This window comes from Podarcis vaucheri (assembly GCF_965113315.1).
Source record: "Podarcis vaucheri genome assembly, chromosome: 5".
Classification (NCBI taxonomy): Eukaryota; Metazoa; Chordata; class Lepidosauria; order Squamata; family Lacertidae; genus Podarcis; species Podarcis vaucheri.
In genome coordinates, this window is record NC_138763.1 from 73,552,796 (window position 1) to 73,577,767 (window position 24,972).

The window sequence follows — 24,972 nt, forward strand, 5'->3', positions numbered from 1 at the left end:
GCTCGCCGCGGAGGACGCGCCAGGCAGCCCCTCCTCACAGCCCCGCCTCCGCCGGTGCTGCTGCAGCTGCTGGGCCGTTGCATTTTCCTCGCCTCTCTGCCCCCCTCCTCCTCCGGGCAAGCGGCGTCGTTTGGGCGGCAGCGCCAGCGGCAACTCGCAGGTTAGGGGGTAGGGGGGGCGCAAATTACTTGCCTTGCCCCGGGTTAGGGGGTGCAAATTACTTGCGTTGCCCCGGGTGCTGACAACTCATGCTACGCCGCTGGTAAGTGGTGAGATTTCAAAAGATACGCATGCATTTGTAAATTAGTCCAAATCAGGGAAACCTAGCAAGAAAAGGCAGGAAACAACTAAGAATTTAGTTGAGGAAAGACTGAGAATATTAAGCATGAGAAACATGCACAATGAAGCAATGGAAAGTGCTAAAAATGAAAAATCACACTCTAGCAAGGTTCCTCCTACCTTGCTTAGGTTTCACAAAGTATCGAGTGCCAGAAACGACTTCATGCAGAACATGAAAGTATACAGGTGTTGTCAGAAAAGTAAAGGTCAAACTAAACAAGACATTTAAGTACACAACACGCAAAAATACTTAAAATGACCTCATCTCCTTGTTTACAGCAATTAGTAATATGGTCCTCCAATCCAGCTCAGGGCTGCAAAATTTCAGGAAACCTAACTTTTACGTTAGGTCAGAGCTCCCATACTGTTTAGGCTGTCGCTGCAAACAGAACTGTGTGCATGTGCAGAACTGCATCAGCATTCTGAGCCAGAAAATGATTCCAAATGGAAGTCAATTTGTAACACTGCTGAGCATGACAAGCTGAACAAATTTCCATACTGAATTGAGGAATTACAAACTTCAGCAACTTCATTTGGCACAATCAGTGATTTAAGGATTCGATCATTACTTGCTGGTGTCCCTTATATTAATAAGGATGTATTTCAAGGCAACATGCCTTAAAAGGGTGGGGGGGGGAGAGAAATTAAAACAAGTTCTAAGAAGAGCCATAGCTCAGCAGTATAGCATCTGCCTTCAATCCCTGGCATCTCCCTCCAGTATAAAATCCCGGAAAGTGACTGCCAGTCAGTGTAGACAATACTGAGCTAGATAGATCAGAAGGTCTGACTCAGTGGAAGGCTGTTTTCTTGCCGAAAATATTATGCTTTATTAGGAAGTCTAATTGCTTGTGAGGTCAGCTTAAGCGCCAAAACACCACACAGATACAGGTACGCCATTTTGAATTTCTGTGGAGTTCCCTCTTTTGCAGCAAGCTGTGGCTGGCTGAAAAAAATTGAGATACAACAGGCACCCACTGCCTGCACTTCCTGGAAACAATTGAATAAGTTTTTGTTCCCACTGAACACATAGGTCTCTGCCCCGAGTGTCTGGTTTGTATATATATTTTTAATTTAAAAAATCATTCATTTTCTGTACTGTTTTTTCTTTTATTATATTTTGTACATCTCCTTGAGACATATACAAAGGAGGAGGAGGAGGAGGAGGAGGAGAAAGCAGCTTAAGTTTAATGATCTGCCTTGTCCCTGGCACTAACTGGCCATAGGCATCACCTCAAACATTTCTGCTCCTACAGCTACTTGTTGCTCCAAATGAGAAAAGTCGCTGGTAGCCAGCCATCTTAAATGTATACAATACCTAAGGAATACCCCCTGCACAGGCAGGACTATGGCACAAAAGAACCGTAGTCTGTGACTCACCCTCTGCCATGCAGAGCAAACCTTGTCAGATGGAGTCTCTTGGGATGAGTGAATTCTGGGCCTTGCTGAAGTCATTTTGGGGCACAGACTTCTGCACACCTAGGATTTTAAGCAAAACATACATCTCGTAAGAATGTCAAGCCCATTTTTAATGTGACATTTCCCACAATTCTTCTATTTATAAACTCCTGTTCCCTGTCATACATTTCCTCATTACAAGGCCTTTGATGTTTCAAAATCGAAGAGTGAGTTTTTATTGTTTCGTTACAGTTTCCTGTCTCTGTCTTCTGGTATATTTGGATTTTGTTGACCTAGCACTTCAGTTTATTTCACATTTCTATGGTGGAGGGAGAAAAAAATATCACCTTGACTTTCTTCACCTCCAGATGCCTTTAACACGCCTAAGAAGGAAACCTCTCCGGAATTAACAGACAAAACATCAACTGAATACCAAACAAACATCCAAACTGGGAGCAATTTCCATGTAATTGGCTCCATAAGTGACCTCAGCAAGATATCTACACAAAGCCTGCTGTCAAAATCACATGTAATGGAAAATGAGATTTTAAAACCCACAAGAGTGCAAGACAAAGTGAAGGATAAAAGAAACAGTGCCTGATAGAAGTTAGAAGGGAGACGCTTGTTTTTGTGCTACAGTGGTCTTGTACGATAAAAGGTTTGCTACCTCACGATTCCTTCACATTTGGACTTTCCATTTCGTTGTGAATCCATCAGGATAAAAAGATTTAAGTTAATAAGCAGCTTCAGACCTGATGGGGTGTAACCTAGAGGTAGCTGTTGTACTGCTGTTTCAACCACAGGTGGCACTGCGTTCAATTGAGGTGGGCCAAAATGGCTGCTTAACTGAGGGGCTGCCTTATTGTAAAAGAACAGTCTAGAACAACAGCACCAATTGAACACAGTGCAGCAGCCAAAGAGAATCATAGAATCATAGAGTTGGAAGAGACCACAAGGGCCATCGAGTCCAACCCCCTGCCAAGCAGGAAGGAGCCACTAAAAAAAGAAAGGCCCGTGGGAGAAAGAGAGGAAACTGCAGGAACAGCAGGAACAAGAGCAGCAGCAACAGAAAGCTGCTTCAGAGCAAACAACTTGACTCTGGAGGGTACATACCTGTTGCAGTGTGAAGCTCCCTGGTGTAAATACGGAGAACCTTACTTTCTAACCTTGCTAGGCCATCAGTGCAGAATCTCCTGTTACACTTGCTGGCATAGAAACAGTGATTTGGCCAGAAATGTTCACATATGGGCTTTGAATTAAATGTAATAAATGTAGGAATGTTTTGTTGTTGTTGTTTTTAAAAAAGCAACCTCTCCAAAATATGTTTCAGAACCACAAATAAACTATGTTGCCCCTGGCCAAAGATACTGTAATCAGAAGTGGAGCATCATGATGCTACACTACGCAAGGATGGAATTGCCACCACATACGGAATATACTACTCTTCCGTCTGCTATAGTTGTTTTAAATTTCCAATGCGGTTCTTGGCTACTGCAGGAGAAACTGATGGCATTTCACCAGTCATCTGTTCCTCATACTACCAGTACACAATTATCACATAACTTCTCACCTCATTGTTCACTGCAGGGAAATCTGGGCAGGTTTTTGAAGGCTTGGGGCGCGGGGCAAAATGCCCTCAGGGAATCCCCTTAATATAGCAGGTTGTGTGAGAGAACTGAGGTGAGGCCTGCATCTACCTCTCCCATGGCACCAACTTAGAGGAGGCTGTTGCAAGTGTCTTTTCCATTTTGCTCTGTATCGCAATTCTGTAAAAAAATACCATAATAAATAGATAACAGTTTGTGGGCTTTTTGTGTCAATGAAAATCTTTTGTCTGAGGCAGCTGCCTCACTTTGCCTATTGGTAGGGCCAATCTTGCACCCTGCAAATACCAGCAGCACCCTCCCCTCCCAGGCTCTCATCTCTTCAGAAAGAGCTGTGACCTGCTGGCCTGGTCACGCAGAATCACCTAACCTCCCTCAAGAGCCATTGGCTTTCTTTTTAGAAGGTAGATGGGGGGGGGGGAAGCAAGCAGGTGGTGAAGAAAGGTGGAGGGAGTCGCAGAAAGATGTTCCATTTCTGTTAGTAGTGGTCCCCCTATTAAGGAACAGGGGAATCTAGAAGATCTATGACCATTGCAGTGATGGAAGCAGGGTCTGGGTTTTGAATCCCCTGTCCCTTAACCTTGACTTAAAGAAACCCTTTTTTCATAAAAGCTAAAGTTGAGGGGCCATGTGTCATTGTCACTTCTGCTCTCAATTTTCCTGGCATATGACACAAATCCTTTACAGAGAATTATTGTGTTGACAACCTGTTGAAGGAGTAGATCTCTGAGATTTTGAAGAGGTGAAGCCTTACACAGATGTTTTTATTGTTGCAGTTCCTTCCTTTGGACAAGGCTACAATCAAGGCTTGTACAGTACGTGTAAAAACTGTGAGTCCTCAGCATTTGTGAATTACCTAAAATGGTGAACTTTTAAAAAATATGTACTCCTCTGGGGGAAGAAGGTTATATGAAAAGGGCACAACAAGGACACAACATATACTGACAGCTTTCTTGTAAAGAGATTCCACTTTAGTATGTACATGTGGAAGATAGATAAGGTTGATGAGAAGAACAATGCTGACAAACAGGGGTCTGGAGGATATGCCCCGGAAAACTGCTTTGCTGTATTTAAAATATACATCCCAGCCACAATATGAAAAGTGGATCTGTTTCAGGGGTTACTGGATTGAAGAGAAAACCTGATGGACTGCAAAAAGCACAAAAGCATGTTGAAGAATTAAGAGGGAAGTATAGTGTGTTTATATTTGATTTCCAAAAATGTTATAACTGGAGCTGCACTGAATATTTGCCAGTATCAATTTTAAAGGCAAGAATAGCTGTTCCAGTAGAGTGTAAATATCACCTGATAAATTTATTAATTTTTAAAGTTTTGAAACAGAAATACTATGGTTTCATTTTCTTTCTCGATTTTGAATTAGTCACATGAGAATAACTGTCAGGAATCACAGCATGACATCACAACACTATGCAGCCAGTCATGTCTGGCTATTTGATTTTATCACTGAGGGCAAGTGAGGTAAATTTAAATGGATAAGGGAACATTTTAGCAGATTATATATATATATATATTTATGGCTGAAAAAGAATCCATTTTTTGTTATGCAAAATGGTCCTGGTTAATTTGGGGCAACCCAACCTGGGGTAGTACAGGGCTCTCTTGACCCAACGTGGTCAAAGCTGAGATCGGCTTGAATTGACCAAATTTGGTTTGGAACTGGGATTTTGGCCAGATCTGGTGCATAGTCTTATTATATTCTTGCCAAATGATGGTTAAAATCAGTGCTGTTATGAAGGGTTCAGCCTGCCATATTGATTCAAAATGGCATCTGATGGTATTCAAACGTAGGCTCAAACTTACTCTATGATCTCAGGAACCATCATGCCACATTGGGGAACGATATCATCTTCAAAAGTGTTCAAATCATTGCAGGTGGTTCACTTCACCACCTTGAGTCAAAATGAAGTCTGATAGTGTCCCAGCATAGACCAAAATATACTACTTGGGAACTGCCATGCCAATTTGAGCAATGATATCTTAAGTGGTGCAGTTTGGAATAATTTGGCCCACCACCCTGATTCAAAATGGTGTCTGATGGTGGACTTACAGAGGAGGAACATGGCAGACTGAACATCTTCTGTTGGCAGCTCGCCGATGGCGATAATTGCATGATGCTTAATGATAGCCAAACCATAAATCTTGGCTATTAAATTCACTCTGGTAAAATAGAGTGCACAAGGGATTAACCCACTCCTCCACCTCAGGAGCCATCATGCCAAGCTGGGTGACAGTATCTTCAGAGTTGTCTAAATCAGTTTAGAACATTTCAGTCTGACATCCTGAATCAAAATGGCACCTAGTGTCCAAACATAGATGAAAACTGGCCCCTTGTCAGGTTATTTCAAAGAAGAAGTCAGACCAAAATGGTTGCTTAACAGAGGAACAGCTTTATTCTTGTTGCTTCTGTGAAGTAACCTAGCAATGGACCAGTTTTCATCTATCACCCAGTGATTCCATCTGATTGATGGATGATGCTTTAGGGAAAATGGCCTAGCAGGCGAAATTGGACCCTTTATTGGGTGAAGATTGGCCATGGCCAAACCCCTGATTTAAATGAACAGAGCTCCACTCATGCAGAAGCTCCAAGGATGTAAAGAAGCATGCATGTGGCTCTGGATTAAGTTATTTTATTTCATATAATTAAATTATTAAGACACAAATATTAAATAATCCAAAAGATTTGGAGCTTTATATTACTATCTCCAAGGCTATTTATATGTTACCAAATGAGGCAAGTAAAAACCAAGTGGATGAAAAACTTGTAGTTGAAAGACTTTAAAGATTCTATCATTTTTTCAGTGCTATTTTTGAATAAGAGGTGAGAATAAGATAACTAGTTTCTGAAAATACAAGAAATCTTCATTTTATCAAAGCATCCATCTACTCAATAAGACTCTGCTCAGAAGATGGGACAATCTGTTTAAGTAATACACATCTGTAGTTTGCTATAAAAAAGACTGCTAGAGAATGAATAAATTCACCAGGGATATATATGATGGAGAACACAAAATATATATTTTACAACCAACTAAATTCTACTTGGGTCTCAGTTTACCCAGGAGAATTGAACAGCCGTATGATTATAGAATTTTAAAAGAGGCAAGCATAAAAAGTTCAAACCTATCTCCCGTACATCCTATAAAAGTTAGGAAATTCATGGCCCCTTTAGTAGCTACAGAGCCAAAACCACCGTAATCCTCAGTTTGAGTCTGAATTGTTTTCAATTTGTAATCTGAATGAAAGAAGAGGTTCTTAATTCCAGATGCCACATTTTTGGCTATACATAAGCTGAGGTTTCTTAGAGCAAGGGTTATATCATGATAAGTATTTTTGATTCTTTGCAGGATTCCCTGGGAACTTACTGAAGTGCTGGATATAAATCCATGAAATAAATCCATGAATATGTACATACATGCATACAGGGACAGAGCTTTGTTCTTTCATTTTCCCAGCAGTCACCTGCCCTTTTCTAACATTATTTATTTCATTTGTGTCCCAAGTCCAATTCAGAGTAAACCCATAAATTCACAAGCAGATTCTAGTTATTTCCAGAATTTGGTAGATCTCATGTAAGAACTTTCAAGAACAACACCAACTTGGAAACTGTTAACTAGAAGCAGGAGAGGCTATATGCAGCGAGGCAGGGGACAGCCCATCAGATATTTGAAGATGGTCTCCTCTTCTCCAGGCTAAACATACCCAACGCCCTCAACCATTCCTCATAAGGCTTGGTTTCCAGACCCCTGGTCATCTTAGCCACCCTCCTGTACACACGTTCCAACTTGTCATAACTCTCCTTAAATTGTGGCACCCAGTACTCTAGGTGTGGTCTGACCAAGGCAGAACAGAGCCCTACTATTACCTCCCCCGATCGGGATACTATACTTACATTGATGCAGCCTAGAATAGCATTAGCCTTTTTTGCTTCCTGTGTACCCTGAGTGATGCAGATTCTCTTAATGGGCAGCCTCAAATAACCTTATCCTTCCTCTTCACCCAAGGTCTTAATGCACGTTTCATGTGCTCATGGCCAGCACCAGCAAGCACCATTCTTGGGCATATGCTGAGGTCCCCACAAGCTCCAATCCCACTGCTAACACTAGCCTAGTTTGGGCATACTTTTCCTTCCTGGTGCTGACAGGAGCATAATTACAGCGTTGCATTGTGGGGGATTTAATGGCTGTGCCAACAGGTTTAGCCACATACAGTGGTGCCTCGCAAGACGAAATTAATCCGTTCCGCGAGTCTCTTCGTCTTGCGGTTTTTTCATCTTGCGAAGCACGGCTATTAGCGGCTTAGCGACTATTAACGGCTTAGCAGCTTTAAGAAAAAGGAAACAAACTCGCAAGAACTCGCAAGACGTTTCGTCTTGCGAAGCAAGCCCATAGGGAAATTCGTCTTGCGGAACGACTCAAAAAATGGAAAACTCTTTCGCCTAGCGAGTTTTTCGTCTTGCGAGGCATTCGTCTTGCGGGGCACCACTGTAAGCCCAGTGCTCCGGTGCTGCAGCTGGCCTCTTGCTGCAACTTACCACCTGATAATTCAGCTGTGGGGTGGGGAGTGACCTACTGAGGGCACTTTGCCTCAGATCTGGAATAGGCTTTGCTCTTGTTCTGCACATATGTTTCAAGTACTGAACAAAGTGGTATCTGCAGTGCATGCCAGGATGTACGTCTTTAACCTCAGGAAACTAAGTATTCATTATACCAGTGGAGCAATATATGAACAGATATCCCTAGCTATGTTTCCTACTGAGTTAATATTTCTGTGCTATTGACCTTGCCCCAACAAAAAACTAGAAGAGAACAGTTCAAGAAACCGAGCTTTCTAAATGGCCTGCAGTTGGCTCCTTCTCCCAAATATTTGGGAGAAAAGACTATAAACTCCTGCTATTTGCACTGCATCCTAAAACTGAGTATCAGCCAACAAAAACTGGCACAAGTTCATGGATGTCACACAGGAGGCACTGGGAACATGAACTGGTGTGAAAGCCTGAAGGAGCAAAGGGGAATGCAAATGTAGTAGCCAGAGAGACAGATTTACAAGAGGGATACAAGAGATCTTGGTAAATGTGCTCAAGAGTCTAAGTCAGGCTGGTGTTTGACATGACTTAGACAGAAGGGAGGGAACTGAGTGAGAGAAGAAGGAAAGTTTGAGAAAAGAACCAAACAGGGACAGAAACAGTGTGTTGAATGCATATACAGCTCCATAGATTATTGGATGAAACAGATAATCTAGCCCCATTTCAATCTGGCTTCAAGCCTGGGCAGCTGGGTGGCAGGGAAGGGTAGAGAGAGGAGCAGAGGAAGCATGCCACTGCTGCTGATTTTCAGTTATTACTTCTTCTTAAGAAAGGATATTCCCTTCAATAGCATACAAGAATAAAGGAAGAAATAAAGACAATACAACTGAATTAAAATTAAACATACACATAAATGCAAAATGCAAATTAGGGTTGTTTAATCGACAATCCTTTAAAAGAATTATTGTTGTTGTTATTGGGAGTGAAGGTAGTAACATTCCTCCCTAAATTTTAATTACCATATGTTATTTTATTACATATAACAATACAAATGTTTGAGATACAGAAGACAAACAATTATTGGTTCCAGTTTCTTACCCGCCCTTCCCCTTAAAGCCCCAGGGTGGGTTATAACAATTGAAGCAAACCTGAATGTTAAAATGCAATAACGTGCAATGTTAAAAACCCATTTAAAGCATCTCTGCACACCCTACACTCTCACCTCTGTATGAACTCAGAGACTCTTTGCTGTTGTCTGGGGCCCAAGCCCAGACCATAGAAGAGAAAGGCAAACAGAAGTGTATGAGGTCGGATGCGAAGGAACTAAGTGGAAACTTGGACAAATACTGGAAATGGTTGTAGTGACTGAAGTAAAATAAAGTGAGGACATGGGAAGGAAGAAAGCCAGCAGGAAACCAGGTCTAGGTGCGGTGAGGTACAATAAACAGAAAACACCAGTCCATAGAGTACTCTATGGGGGACTGTTTCAGGCATACCGCTTGCAACTTTCATAAAATATTGCTTTTCTTACTGTAACACCTCAACCTTCTTCTTTCCCCCCCAGCTAAAGTGAAGAGAATGGTTGCAGGGGAGAAAGCCTCCTTCATCTGTCACTGCTTCTTGGGGACCCCATGAAGTTAGTTCAATTTACACCTTTTACCACTGCAGCAGAATGTTTCATTGACTTGCAGAAGCTCTGTCCCAGAGGCAATAAAAACCTATATTGCTGCAGAAACCAGGCTGTGAAATAGCCCTGCTGGAACTCCAAGGAGCTTCATTAGTGTGATGGCTGCTATGGGAAGTCTGTGCATGCTGACAAGCAAAGCGTCCCAAAGGCCTGATATTTAGCTATTGCCTTTGGCTAGGGAACAACACCATTTATGGTGGTGATCTGTGATTTCCCCAGGATAGATGGCAAAAATCGCAAGGCTTCCTAACTGTCAAAATATATTCCTGAGATTTAGGAGTATGCTTGTCCAAAATTTCTCCAAGGAAAATAGGGGCATCCTATTCTATAATGAGGGATGTGGGTGGCGCTGTGGGTTAAACCACAGAACCTAGGACTTGCTGATCAAATGGTCGGCGGTTCAAATCCCCCACGACGGGGTGAGCTCCCGTTGCTTGGTCCCTGCTCCTGCCAACCTAGCATTTTGAAAACACATCAAAGTACAAGTAGATAAATAGGTACCGCTCTGGCAGGAAGGTAAATGGCATTTCCGTGCGCTGCTGTGGTTTGCCAGAAGCGGCTTAGTCATGCTGGCCACATGACCCGGAAGCTGTACGCCGGCTCCCTCGGCCAATAAAGCGAGATGAGCGCCGCAACCCCAGAGTCAGTCACGACCGGACCTAATAGTCAGGGGTCCATTTACCTTTTTATTCCATAATGGTGATGGTGATAATTTTACTATTTATACCCCACCCATCTGACTGGGTTGCCCCAGCCACTTTGGGCTGCTTCCAACATATATAAAAACATTAGAAAACATTAAACATTAAAAAACATACAGCGCTGCTTTCAGATGGCTCGGGGATTGGATAACTCCATACCCTCTAACATTTCTCCGATGAAAATAGAAACATCCTAAGGAGACATTCTGGGATCAAATCAGAAACCAGGTTTGCTTCTGTAAATCTAAGACTGTCCCTGGAAAATAGGGACACTTGGAGAGTCTGGATTAAGCATGAAAGTGTATCTATATCAAGCCAAACACAAACTCATAATAATATCTGCAACAGAAAGAGTTATCCTCGTCTAGGTAAGAATATGGAGGAATCTAAATCTGAATGCGATATATTCCGAAAGAACTGGGGAAGGGAAGGGAAATGGATTGCTTTTCAACATAATAATCCCAGAGCTAGGCATTAAATGCACACAAATATCCTCTTTGGTTTCATCCCAAATCCCTTTGACCTCCTGCACTGAACCTGAAGCCCAGACCCAGAAGAAGAACAGTGTACTTGGGTCAAGTAGTACAAAAAGCCCAAAGCTTTTGGAGCCTCTTGGCGCAAGTAGTCATTCTGGCAGCTCAGGGTTTCTTGGCACAAAATGTACGTCTTTCTTTCTTTCTTTCTTTCCCCCCTCTCTTTCTTGGCCTAGTGCTTCTGTCCAGCTTTCCTAATTTTCTGACATCTTGAAAATGTCAGTCAGTTGCTTTCAGTTTATAACATATTTCAAAGCCTAGTTACTCAGCCGTGCAACAACAGAGATGCTTAGCTTTCAAAGCTGAAGATGGGGATTTGTACATGTGCTGAATGGTCTTTATTTCCTAGGGACGTCTGCACTTTCTCTTGCCTCAGACTTGCCTCTTGCTTAAAACTCCATTACTTTGCCTTTCTTTGCCTGCCAGAGGGGACTTTCGCTAGGTAATTCCTAGCAAAGTGTGCTACTAATCAATGGACAGATTCCAAAGACACATTCAAGCACAACTCTGTACATGCATGAGACACAGTTCTCCCTTTCTCCAAACATATTCAGTGAACATACATACTGTATTAATGAGTACTATATGCATATTTAAAAGCCATCTCCAATTTCCCATCACACTCTGTGATGGACAACACTGCACATGTACACACCCACACACCCTTCAGTTTACATGTCACCAAAGTTCTTTGTTACTTTCAAAAAACAGGAATGCAAATTGATTTGCATTCCAGCTTGGAATGTAAAGCAAGACACTGAGTGTTGGTTATTTGTTCAGCTGACAAGTTACTGAAAGATTTGAGGATGGATTATTATATTCACCATTATTTTATTTATATAACACATTTTCTACAAATTTGTACTCAGAGTGGTTTACAGCAGAATAACAGGCCAAAGAAATACTATAATAACCATGCTACATGATTAAAATCATAAAACTATTTGCAATGCTAAATTAACAATCTACTAATTAATCATTATTGTTGATCAATCATTAACAAGTCATATAAAATGCATCTAGAATATTAAACATAAAGCACACAAACAGGTCAAGTAATACAGTGGTACCTTGGTTTACGAACGTAATCCGTTCCAGAAGTCCGTTCTTAAACCAAAGCGTTTTTAAACCAAGGTGTGCTTTCCCATAGAAGTGGGGGACTCAATTTACAAACTGAACACACTCAACAGAAACCGGAACATGTTCTGCTTCCAAGGCAAAGTTCATAAACCAAAACACCTACTTCCAGGTTTGCAGCGTTCTTAATCCAAGTTGCTCATAAACTAAGCTATTCTTAAATCACTCTATCCCCAAACAGCCAAAAAGCTTATGACAGTAATCACTGCAACTAGCAGCTGTATGTGTGTAAGCTTTTAAATATTAATTTTTTACTCCCAGTGATAGTCACAGGGATGTCCCGGATGTTCTGATACCCTGCTAGAATACTTGTGAGCAAGATTCAGGTAAGCAAAGCCCTAGCCTCCTAAATCTTATGAACAACAGCCCCAAGGTTCTGAAATTTACTTTGACCAACAGGAAGGAGGAGGCAGCTGCAGTTGCCACAGGGCTGGTTTTTTTGTTTTTTTTAAACTGAGGATACGAATGGGATTACCAGTCCCAGAATCAATAATGGAAAACCGGCACTCCTCTGTGCATCCCAGGAGAAGATCATTTAGCTTTTTAATCTTGAGGATTGGCTTCACAATCTGAGCATGTCTAGCATTGCTAAGTGTGTGTATTTAACAAAAATCTAAACTCTAGATCATGGAAGGGGAGCCTGTAGCATTCCAAATGTGGAACTACAACTTCCATCATTTCTGACCATTGACCATGCTGGCTGGGGATGATGGGAACTGTAGTCCAAAAATATTGAGGGCACCAATCTTGGTGAAGGCTGCTTTATTCTTTTTTCCAGAATTTTCAAACAAATGCTCCCCATGTTGCAACTTAGGAAGTTTCCAAGTGTCTTCCACCCCATCTCTGACACCCAGACCAACTCACTTTCAAATTATGCCTTCTGGCAAAGCTGGGCTGAATTTCATGGAAGGCTGGGCTGAGTTTCAAATGAAGCTGAGCCAATTTATAATTTATATTTCAGTTTATTGTTTGGAGGGTTGAAATCATGAGCAGCTTCAAGCCTTCGCTCAGTGCAGCTTCAACCTGAAACCAGGCAAAACCCAGACATTTTGGCTGAGTTTCCTGATCAGGATTTGTTTGAAATTCAAAAAGCATTGAAACTTTGGTATGGGGTGGGGGGAGTCCTTCAGAACTGAAAGCTATAAAAGGTTTTGCAAGGCTTTCTCAGTTAATCCATACCTCTGTATTTCAAGTTGCTAGTTATATTATAGATTATATATCCTCATATAAAACTGTGGTTCAGATTCATATGAGAAGTAGTTGGGGCAATTCATTTGTTTGCATTATCAAGCATAAATCCAGGTCTCCTTGATCCCCTTTCTTACAAGTGGAATAGCCACAAATGAGGATGGGATTTCAGCGAAGGAGAACATCATTGCTCAGTTTCATAATTGTATTAGGAGGGTGGAAAATTGTTTCCTACAGGTCTAATTGGTTGGAAATTCTTTCTCCTGCAGGAAATGAAAAAGTTCATTGTTCTTGAGATTGGTGTATATATCCTATTAGACTTGCTCTTTTTACCTCGGCTACCTCTGGCATTGAGGAAACTGAAACCCATACCATAAGAACATAAGAAGAATGTGCTGGATCAGGCCAATAACCCATATTATCTAGCAACCTTCTTCTCACAGTGACCAACCAGATGCCTGTAGGAAACCCACAAACAGGACCCAAGCACAATAGCTACTGCGGCTTCCAGCAACTAATATTCAGAAACATTACCTCCTCCAACTGTGGAGGGAGAGCCCCACCATCATGGCTAGTAGTCATTGATAGCCCAATTCTCCACGAAATTGTGGGAGTGAGTGCCATAGCTTAACAATCCGCTATCTGCTTGTGCCACATTATGATTTGATTGACCACAGGTAGCATTCTTTTGTTATAAGCAGAAATATATGTTTAGGTGTGCAAGGTCATGTCTCAATGCATGGAAATAAGCAAATTCTCTTTCAGATAGTATTACTTAATTCAATATTCTTTAATGCTATAAAACCTATACTGCATGTTTTGCCCCCTAATCGGTCATGTCAAATGGGGAAAGTGTGCTAGATGGCAATAGCCATGTTAAAACCAGTTTAATAATATTATACTGTACTAGCCTTCAGAACAGCAAAGCCGCCTTACTAATGATTTCATGTTCCTTTTGCCAGCGTGGTGTAGTGGTTAAGAGCAGTGGACTCGTAATCTGGCGAACCGGGTTTGCGTCTCCACTCCTCCACATGCAACTGCTGGGTGACCTTGGGCTAGTCACACTTCTCTGAAGTCTCTCAGCTCCACTCACCTCATGGAGTGTTTGTTGTGGGGGAGGAAGGGAAAGGAGATTGTTAGCCGCTTTGAGACTCCTTAGGGTAGTGATAAAGTGGGATATCAAGTCCAAACTCTTCTTCTTGCCAATAGGTAAATATCAGCTGTTTATGTATAAATAGTAGTAATCCAGATAAGAAGTCCTCTTAAGGATGAGTAACTGATAGAAATCAGGAAACAGAAGGTGGGGATAACTAGACAGTTTTCTTAATGGAAGGAAGGAAGTGAGTGAACCAATAGCCGTGTTATTTACTTTGCAGAAATCTCAAGCAGACTGTAAAGAGCTGCAAATAGATATCTACAAACCGGGCGTAAGAGTAGATGTAATGCAGTAAAAGAGTAATGCATCTGGGATTAAAATAAAAAATAAAAACCATACACACACTAATTGAGTCTAAACTTTCTTTGTCTACCCAAGAAAAATATATTGGGTTCTGGACAATAACTCATTGAAAACAACATCTCACCACTCAGTGGTCATCACCTCCATGTCCCGACTGTGTGTGTATGAAAGCATATAGTTTGGCAGTGTTGGAATGAAAACAGAATGCTGAGTTAAGTGGATCCTAGTGAGATTCAGCAAGACAACAATTATGGTTTTATGTGTCCTTAGAGGTGAAGGAAAATATATTTAATATTTAACCTTGTCTGCAGGTGGTAATGGGTAAATTTTGAGAGAGGTGCATGGGGTAAAATACAGATTAATATGAATAGTCTTCCCAAGCTATTACTCATGCAGCTGTGAGACATGAATTCTGATGTGAAATAGGGCATAGATACTCTTTAGACTCTACTCTGCAATTTCTTCTGTCCAGTCACCATGCATCTACTCCTGTTTTTTAGGGTTCTTTTTTGCAGTCTGGCTCTGACCTCAATATTGCTAATTTTCAGGAGAATATTAGAACTTGGAGGTGGTGGGACAACTTTAAGGTTCCTTATGATATAACAGGAGAGTGTCTGAATCCTGGTTCTGAGGTAATTATACTGCATATATATCATAAACATGGCAGACTAGAGGTTTCTGCAGTCTTGGAACTCACCCACCTTCCTCTTCACAAGCCTGTTGTTGACCTTGCCCCCTTTCCTACAATCAAGCTGGAATTCACAAGTTCACACCTTGTAGTTGCTCAGTCCAGAGACTTTTAATAATGGCTAGGTGTTGCCAGATTTGGGGCCCATTTGGAAATATTATTAATGTGAATGATCCTGGTGTCAGCACAGTTGTAGTACTCAAGACCTTTACAATGAGTTGGATCTGCCGATCCAGAGGTGAATGGCCAATATAGATTTTCATATAGAAGCTAAGCTAACTGACACCTTTTCAGCCATTGCCTGAAATGCTGTTAAAACAGAGAGCACCACAGGAGGGGTTCAGGTGAGAGAACTCTGTGTCTAAACCATTTGCCACTTTGTCAACTATATAAGCAGCCTAGAGAGATGGAACAAGAAGAGGCCATTTCCCCCCTTGGATTTGGCTACACAAAAGGTTAGTACAATAGCTATTCTCCTCTGGAGGTCTATATACAGAACCTGTTTAATTTGTAAACAAAGGGTTTTGGCAGACTTTCAACACTTAGGCCCTGTGCCTCCTTTAATTAATTGCATCATCAGTATACAAAATGTCAGAATAGGGATGTGCATGTAACGCCCCCTGAGAAATTTCTGCAGTTTTATCTAAACTTCTTTTGTTTTGCAAAAGATAAATAAACCATTGGATGTTTCTCCTGAGCAGGAACTGCAAAATTTATGTCAAATTTTCACTTTAGGTGAAATGCTGTGGCAAATGTTATGATACCCCATGAGAAATGTCATTAGTCATTCCTGAAAACTTTTTGCTTTCCTGTAAATTCCTTAGACATTTAGTTTGAAGAGGAACCTCCACATTTGCCCCAGCGTTTAATTTTTAGTGACATTTTGTGGCAATTTTTATTCAGAGTGAGCAGGATTAATGTGTAGAGCTGTGAACTATCATTATGAATCTCTCAATTTCCGATCTGTGTTGTTTTCACATTTTTTTACTCATAATTCTTTTCCATTTATGTGATGATAATTCCCCTTCAAAATATGAATTTAGAGGATATTTTAATGTGTATTTTAATACATAAGCAGGCAGTGCAATCCAATACATATTGACTCAGAAGTAAGTCCCTCTCCGTTCACTGGGACTTACTCCCAGGTAATTTGTTATAGGACCTAGTTTAGAGAGATAATTTCACTGAGTGTGGCTTCTCATCCTCACATAACAAGCTCCACTTGCAAGCAACCAAACAAATCCTTGTTATGCACAATTATTAAAGGAACTGGCACCCTGTCTTCAGTCTAATCATACTAGACAAGAGTAGTAGCAGATGTTGCAGATTAGAACCATATTGTATTGGAAGCAGGGCTGGCCCAAGATATTTTGGCACCTGAGGCGGACCCCAAAATGGGGTCCCTCCATACTAGGGAAGAAGGATTCCTTCCAGTAGCACCTTAAAGACCAACTAAGTTAGTTCTTGGTATGAGCTTTCGTGTGCATGCACACTTCTTCAGATACTTCAGATGTGTATCTGAAGAAGTGTGCATGCACACGAAAGCTCATACCAAGAACTAACTTAGTTGGTCTTTAAGGTGCTACTGGAAGGAATCTTTTTTATTTTGACTATGACAGACCAACACGGCTACCTATCTACTACTAGGGAAGAAGGGTAAGAGAAGATCTACATAAGGAAAGGGGGAGGGGGGAGAGAGAATGACATCACCTGCCCCTGAGGACCCTGCTACCTGAGACAGTTGCCTCATGGGTGGGCCAGCTCTGAGTGGAAGGGATGGCTAGGAGACCTGCTTGGTAATATAAAAGGGTCTCTTCTCTGTATTGCCTGATGGTTTCTGAGGCGATCTGCTACATACTTTCTAGAGTGATCTTCCAGAGGTTGATCCCATAACGAGCACATTTCTATAGACCTTGGTCAGATTTAGAAAATCATTACGCCTCTTGTCAACACTTGGGAATTCGCATAGGATAACGAGCACCAAAACCTGTTCCTGGTTGCTCTACTGCCCTCTTCACACATCGCAGGAAAGATGGATCCCTGTCTTCCCACCGTTGACTAACAACCTGTAGTGCTGATAAAAATTGCTGTCTTAAAGATTTGAAGATAATCCTGCTGCTGTTGGGCTGTTTTATGTATTTCAACAGATTGGTTTCCCCCCACCCCCATTAATTGTTGTATTATAAAACACTTTGTTAATGAATATTAAAAAGTAATTTACAAAAGCGATGAAATCAGTGGTAGCCAATGTGGTGCCCTCCTGAGGTTATTAGACTCCATCTCCCATCAGCTTCATCCAGCATGGCCAGTGCTTAGGAATGATGGGAGTCCAACAACCTCTGGAGGGTAGCAGTTGGCTACTCCTGCTATAAATAAATAAATATGGAAGTGTGAGGGTTGACATAATGAAAGTGAACCCAGTGAGGATATATCCAACAGCCAAGGCACACCCGCTAAGCTCAAAACCTATGAGGAGCATAGACAAATAGACCTAAGTGCAGATTATCCTACAGATAAGAGTTGGGATGAAGGGTTATTGTGGGGCGCCATCCCATGCTAGATATTATTTTTTTGAACTTGTAAGTTCATGCCATTATGTTTTACAAAAAGGTGGGAGATCTTATCTACATAAATTTTTTCCATTTCCTTTTCTTGGCTTAAATGCTCATTCTTTCCTTCACCTCTTTCCAGGTTTCTGTGATTGGAGGTTGCTTTACAGCTACAGTACAAGTTGCACCAGAGAAGGGGCATGGGAATTGAAATCTGCTGTTTCTCCATCATGGAGTCCAGAGGTAAGCCCTGTGAAATGAACCCCCAGACATTATTTCTCAATAAGGTAATGTATTCCTCTGAGGGGCTCAGACAAAGAGCTCAATTTATGAACGCTCTGGAATTCCTAAAAATAAATATCCTGAAACCTTTGAAGGGAGGATTGCTTCTTATTTAGATTATATATGTTCATGAAAAGTCTGAAACGGAGATTTTTGCCTGCTATATATCCTCATTTTTAACACTTTAATGGACACGGCAGCCTTCTGGATATATTTTGGTATGCCTCCTCCCAGTGGCATGCTGGGGCAGGACATCATGGACATTGTTTTTTTTTTGTGAATTGCATGTTGTAAAGCAGGGAATGCACAGGTTCTTAAGTGGCCTTTACTTCAGCCACCTTTCTGAGCCCAGGGACACACTTCTGGTCCCCTACGTAAACGTAAAACGCTGAGTGAAAATGCTGAACTACTGTCTCGGAATAACACAAAGCATATACAGGAATGTTGTATATTGACAGAAGTGACTTGCATCACACTGCCTTGGACTTTTGCCAGTCTAGACCAGCCCTGAAGGGGAAACTGCACTCTCCCTGCTGTCTATCACAAACAACCCTGGTAAGGCCAGCTTCTGCATACCGAGACGCCAACTGCACATGGCATCAGTAGACATCCATGACTGATCTGCTGGCGTTTCCTTCATTGTAAATTGCTGCTTTGGAGAGTTGCAAATGTGATTGCAGTAGTGGTGCTGTGGCAAGGGATCATTAACCCTTTCCTCAAGGCTTCCCACTTCCCGCGCATCGTTAGCACCTCAGCAGAACACTACCTGTAGTAACAGAAGCAGACAATTGGTAGCATGTATCCTTGCAAGAGTTTGAAATGCTGACCTCCTTATCCTGTTACAGTCCTTTGAGCTATGAACTATGACTGTGGCTAAGGAACAAATTTGTATACTGCCCTTCATCTGCAGATTTCAGGGCAGCTCACAACAAACCAATAAGCCAGTGTGGTGTAGTGGTTAAGAGCGGTAGACTCATAATCTGGTGAACCGGGTTCGCCTCTCCGCTCCTCCACATGCAGCTGCTGGGTGACCTTGGGCTAGTCACACTTCTCTGAAGTCTCTCAGCCCCACTCACCTCACAGAGTGTTTGTTGAGGGGGAGGAGGGGAAAGGAGAATGTTAGCCACTTTGAGACTCCTTAGGGTAGTGATAAAGCAGGATATCAAATCCAAACTCCTCCAACATATTTAAAAGTCAGTCAGCCAAAGGCCTGATTAAAGAGGAACATTTTTGCCTCTCTTTCTCTCTATCTGTCTGTATCCCTGGACCCGGAGATTAAAAAGAAAACTTTAGGCTGAGTCTTTTTTCTGAATGGTTGGCAACCCTCAATGCATGAAGAGGCCTGGAGCCCTTCTGAATTAGTGTGGGTGAAGGAGAATAAGGGCAGCAAAGTCTTAGCTTTGCTGCTCATCCAAATGTCAGCCTTCATCCTCCATTTTTTTAAAAAATCAGCCCGCAGCTGCTTTGAAGCCCACAAAATCAAGACTTCAACAAGCAAGTCTTTTATAAGTTTATCTGTCTCCTACACAAATTCAGGTCTGACCTGCATTACTTAATCTAGCAAAATATTCCACAGTCCTCTGCTTTCCTGTATGCGACTATGCTGTAATGCAAAACATCTGTGGAAAAGGAGGAAAAGCAGAGATGCCTACAAGGCACATGAAGAAGAAGAAATAGTGGGGGAAGGAGCAGCTTTTTGCTACTTGGAGCAATTTGGCAGGAAGTCCAGTTGGGATTTTGGTAACTCATTCTTCAGGACTGCAGGAAGGACATAGCCAGAGAAAGCATTTCAGGGACCTGCTTGTAAAATAAGAGAAATGAATAAAAACACAGCAGAAGTAATAAAGCAGGAGAAGTGACAAGACGGAAATCAGACAAAGCAAAGCTGGGGGTCATAAGTTTTGGCTTGGGATTGAAAAGCATACAGCAGCCACTGCTGAGATCTTCCCCCCAGGCATGAGAAGCATAGGGTGAAGCAAAAGCCGGCTTTCTTCTCACTAAGAATTGCCTTCTTATAGTAGTCCCAGTGGAAACACCAAGTAAAAAAGCATGGAGTGAGTGATCTTAAGTGGAGCCCTCTTTCTGAAGATTGGTGGGCAGATCCTATCGCGTATGCTCTGCAAAAGAAAACAGGAGGGCACCTCCCAGTGCTTTTGTGAAATAGTGACCAAGAGTTTGGATTTGGATTTGATATCCCGCTTTATCACTACCCTAATAAGTCTCAAAGTGGCTAACATTCTCCTTTCCCTTCCTCCCCCACAACAAACACTCTGTGAGGTGAGTGGGGCTGAGAGACTTCAGAGAAGTGTGACTGGCCCAAGGTCACCCAGCAGCTGCATGCGGAGGAGCGGAGATGCGAACCCGGTTCCCCAGATTACGAGACTACCGCTCTTAACCACTACACCACACTGGCTCTCTACAATGGCCAAGCCAGCTTGCACATTGCATCTGATCTGGCTGCTTATTTTTCTCTTGTCTTCAGCGCACATGCGGAGTATCCTTACGAGAACTATGTGACATGTGGACTGGAATTCGCCGTCAGGCCCTCCTCATGTTCAACAAGCTTCAGTTGAACCATGTATACAAAATAATAACAACAAGCCACACAACACTTTCTTTGTCTTGCTGCACTAGCATTACTGAGTAATGGCGCCCAGGGTAGCAGCAATGCTGTCTCAGATCTTAATGGCTATCAGCTCTGAACTTTATGGTTTGGAGTAAGATTGTTGCATTTAGGGATGCGTTCTGAGGTACAGAAAATCTGCCCCCATCCTAGACAGGACACCCAGGCTATGCTGCTGGAACTGTCTTGCAATATTCCGTCTTCTTTTATTGGTAATAACCTTCTGCCACCTGAAATGTTGGCAGTATTAACTCCATTCTAGAGTAAACATACCAAATGTTTCTTCTACCAGAGATGCTAACTTCTCTCTTTTGCTTTCTTATAAAGCACATTTTAAATGTTATTTATTTAAGAACTTTTATAGACTGCTATGAAACGTCTCTAACATAACACCATGCAAAATCTTTTCTTGAAAAATACAGACCCCAATCAATCAAAGGTTTATTGGCCAAAGGCCATAACAATTTCACAATTATATTTTGTCACACTGCAAATCATAACCTACAGCATACGGCAATTACATAAAACAAGGGATCAGTGATTTGAAGAAAGGGCGTCAGCCTTCATAAATATCATCTGCTAGCTCAAACCTAGCTTAACTTCTGTTAGACCAGGCATAGGCAAACTTGGCCCTCCAGATGTTTTGGGGCTACAGTTCCCATCACCCCTGACCACTGGTCCTGTTAGCTAAGGATGATGGGAGTTGTAGTCCCAAAATATCTGGAGGGCCAAGTTTGCCTATTCCTGCATTAGACCTCTGGATCTCCTGTGCAACTTATTGCAATACTGTGTCACTCTCTCTCTTTCTAATCTTACTTGAAGCCAGAAATAAATATGGAATCATTGAATTGTAGAGTTAGAAGGGACCCCGGGGACCATCTAGTCCAACCCTCTGCAAGGCAGGAATATGCAGCTGTCCCATACAAGGATTGAACCTGCAGTCTGGGCATTATCAGCACCACACTCTAACCAACTAAGCTATCCATGCTCTGACACACACAGTGATACAATCAACAAAGCTTAAAAGCAATGTGTATATAGTGAAATGATTTTTTAAAAAATACTGACAAAATCAACAGAATTTAAAAATCAGTAAGCACAATAAAAGTTTTTAGCAGGCATCTATCAGCTATGGTTCTTTGCAGACAAGTAAGTCTTATGACTGACTTTAATTTGGTTGCCTGGGGCATATGAATGAGAGTATAACACCTCCTGCAGCAGTCATTTCTACAAATGCTTTCTCAAAGTGGTCTTTGAATGGCCCGGAAGGCCACCCCTTATATTGTACTTGGACTGCAAAAAAGGAACAGAGGTTCTAGCATCTAGGGAGCTCTGGAGATAAACACCAGAAGAGCTCAAAGAGCAGGCGAAACACATCTAAATATATAAACCATGTGTTTGAAATAGTACAGGAAAGCAATTCTGAGGCCATTTTGACTCTTTCAGTGACTTCAAATACTCCTCTGCAGTACGGGAGGCAAATGGCGAAAGCCTTCCTTTTGCTTACAAATCCTGACTTCAGGGCACATTTGTGTATGAATAGGGTGAGGCTGTGACCTGGATTCAGGAACTAAAGTATTAACCATCACAAAAGAATAGCCAGGCTACCCAATCAGGATCTTAGCGGACTCAAGAGTCCCATGGGGAGTTGAGCAGCAAAAGCCAAACCCAAAAGACCAAAAGCAGTGCCATGTTCAGAAGTGAGCCATAGCTCCACTTTCCCTAATCCAAAAACCTAATAAAAGGTGACTTTGCCACCATTACTCCTGGTTAACAAAAATATTAGTAGAGTCCTTAGGCGCCGTTGGTACCAGTGGAATCCCAGCAGCTTTACAGACCTTTAGACGGCAGATGACAAGCATTAGCTGAAGTCCTTGATCTTTCTTGTTTCCATCCAGCAACGGATATTTCCAGAAGTAACATATATTAGCATACAGTTTCCTAACAATGTCCCTTTTAAGATCTGCCTTGTTTTATAAATAATTTAAAACTCACTTACCACTCAGAATTGCATCACAGGTTTTAATTAGGGGGAAGAACGCCTTGTTTTACATAGCTTCCCATCCAGGGACTAAAAAGAGGGCAGGGGAATCCAAATGCCAAAGACAACCTGATGACAAGCAATTCAAAGGCACACCAGTGTATATTAAGTGCCTGGAAATGAAGGTAAACACCATGTGCTGAGATTCTGCATCTCTTGGGAGTTGCCTCCCATATGTTTCTGGCGCCTAACCATCTTAGCTATGCAGGACCAATAATCAACCAAGGAGCCCCGGTGCTTTTGTTTAAACCTCATAAATGTGGTGCTGGTGAAAGATGTTTGATTAAATGCAGCCACGTGCGAGAGATGGAAGTCTTCACTGCTCAGTGCTCAAGGAGCAACATTCCACTCTTCTGTACATTCCCTGCAAGAGTGTCATGGCATCAATCTACCGGGGATTGTCTGTACAGGGTAGGCCAAGTACTGTATCCTGTTAGTCAGTCAGTTTCATGACTTCTCTCTTTGAAATTGCTAACCAGTTGTGGTTTGGGAGATGTGGTCACCTGTTTGCTCTCAGGATGTGGGATAATGCAACCAATGAGTTTGACATTAGATCATCAAACAACTGTTAGAGGCTAACTCTTGACACCTGTTGGGCTTTGGGTCATGTGCTGTCTTTAATGCTCCCTAGATTAAACTAGCTGCTTCTGAGTCTGCAAGAGTTAATGCTTATATTGTATAATACACCCTTTTGAGGCTAGGAAAGCAACTATGGCTGGGGTGGGGGGAACCAGTTTTCCCCAGTTTGAAACTTGCAAATTTTGTAATTCCTTTTTGAAGTATAACATCGAATTCTGAATGCAGTGTTCAATTTTCTGTCAATTTCTGTGGCATTCATAGAAAAGGAGAGACCTCAGTAGTGTACATCTGTGTACAGCATTAGCTCTATGACTAGTAGGCTTTATGAGAGAATCAAAATATTTAGGTCAAGTCATACACTTCTAGCGTTAGGAAACAAAGATCAGGTGCACATTCTACCACGTGGTGGATGTGCAAGATAACAAAAGCATTCTGGGAAATGATTTACAATGAGTTGGGGGGAATGTTTAAAATAACATTTGTAAAAAAAAACCAGAGGCTTTTTTATTTGGAATTTTAGGTGCAAAGATACCAAAGGAGCAGAAATAATTATTTATGTATGCAGTGACAGTAGCGCAGATGCTACTGGCCCAGAGATGAAAAGAAGACAAAGTCCCGATGAATGGTTGATGAAGATGATGGACTATGCCGAAATGGCGAAACTGACTAGGAAAATCAGAAACCAGGAAGAGGAGAACTTCAAGAAGGAATGGGAAGAATTTATAATGTAAACAGCTAAAAACTTTGGCAGGATTTGAGTAATGCTTGTAATAAGGAAAAAAATAAGAGAAAATAAGAGAAGCAACTGAAAAAAGATTGACAACTGTAACCATGGAAGGACAGAGGGAAGTTGAAGGATTCAGGGAATACTAAATGATGATGTTGATGTTTAATGTTGGAATTTTAATTTGCAATGTAAAACTTAAGAAAAAAGATTGGAGAGGGGGAGGAAACAGAGATCAGATTTTAATTTCTGAAAGGGAACTCTCTCCCAAATAATGAGTGTTGAGTGTCAAAGGCTCAGGGATATATCACATAGGATAAGAAAGGTCATGGAAGCAAAGTTTCCCACTTCCTCCTTTCCTCACCCCTGACATCTATCCATGCACACACACCCCAAGCCTGAATGGCTGGGATGGGGGCCCTCTTGAATAATGTGGGGTGTCTGAGGATTGCCGAGGAGAGAATGGATTATGGAACTTTCTTTCTGTGGTCTTCCTTAAGGCTGCAATCCTATCATCCCTGGGATGATTCAGAGACTGAGACCCAACTTTGTGAACTCCCTCCCTGTTGCTGTGGAAGCCTCTGCAGCCCTTACCTTACTGATCTCAGTGCTCCAATGTTAGTAAAGGCAAAAAGGAGCATACCAGTGGCAGATCCTGGGAAGGAATGGATCCTTCATACTCATTGTTCTCCCAGGCCCCCAACATGCTACCAAAGCCAGCCTTATGACTAGCACATGCCCCCCCACACACACATTGGAAACAAAGGGAATAAATCTCAGGCTTTGGGTGCAGGGGGAGGAGGAGGCCTGAAGCTTCTTTTCTGTGAGCTTCCTTAAGTTACATTAAGATCCAAACCATAATCTCCAAGTATATGGTAGCCCCTTGAAATGATGACATAC

General features: G+C 42.0%; 2 long non-coding RNA genes across 26 annotated transcripts in view; one reads left to right on the forward strand and one right to left on the reverse strand.

Moving 5' to 3' along the window:
• LOC309532195 overlaps positions 1–2,651 on the reverse strand; it is a 47,892-nt gene extending 45,241 nt beyond the window's left edge. Inside the window, exons 1-2 of the long non-coding RNA XR_014219638.1 lie at positions 2,402–2,651; positions 1,717–1,815 (exon numbers count right to left, since the gene is read on the reverse strand). This is a non-coding gene — a long non-coding RNA (uncharacterized lncRNA). The remainder of the gene's footprint in view (positions 1–1,716; positions 1,816–2,401) is intronic.
• On the forward strand, positions 1,245–24,972 carry LOC309532188. 25 transcript variants are annotated; one of them, XR_014219613.1, is made up of 5 exons: positions 1,811–1,961; positions 4,115–4,168; positions 15,135–15,218; positions 17,966–18,066; positions 23,869–24,972. It is a non-coding gene; the product is annotated as an uncharacterized lncRNA (long non-coding RNA). The 25 variants fall into 25 exon arrangements; XR_014219612.1 differs by lacking the exons at positions 1,811–1,961; positions 15,135–15,218 and adding an exon at positions 1,247–1,389; XR_014219614.1 differs by lacking the exon at positions 15,135–15,218.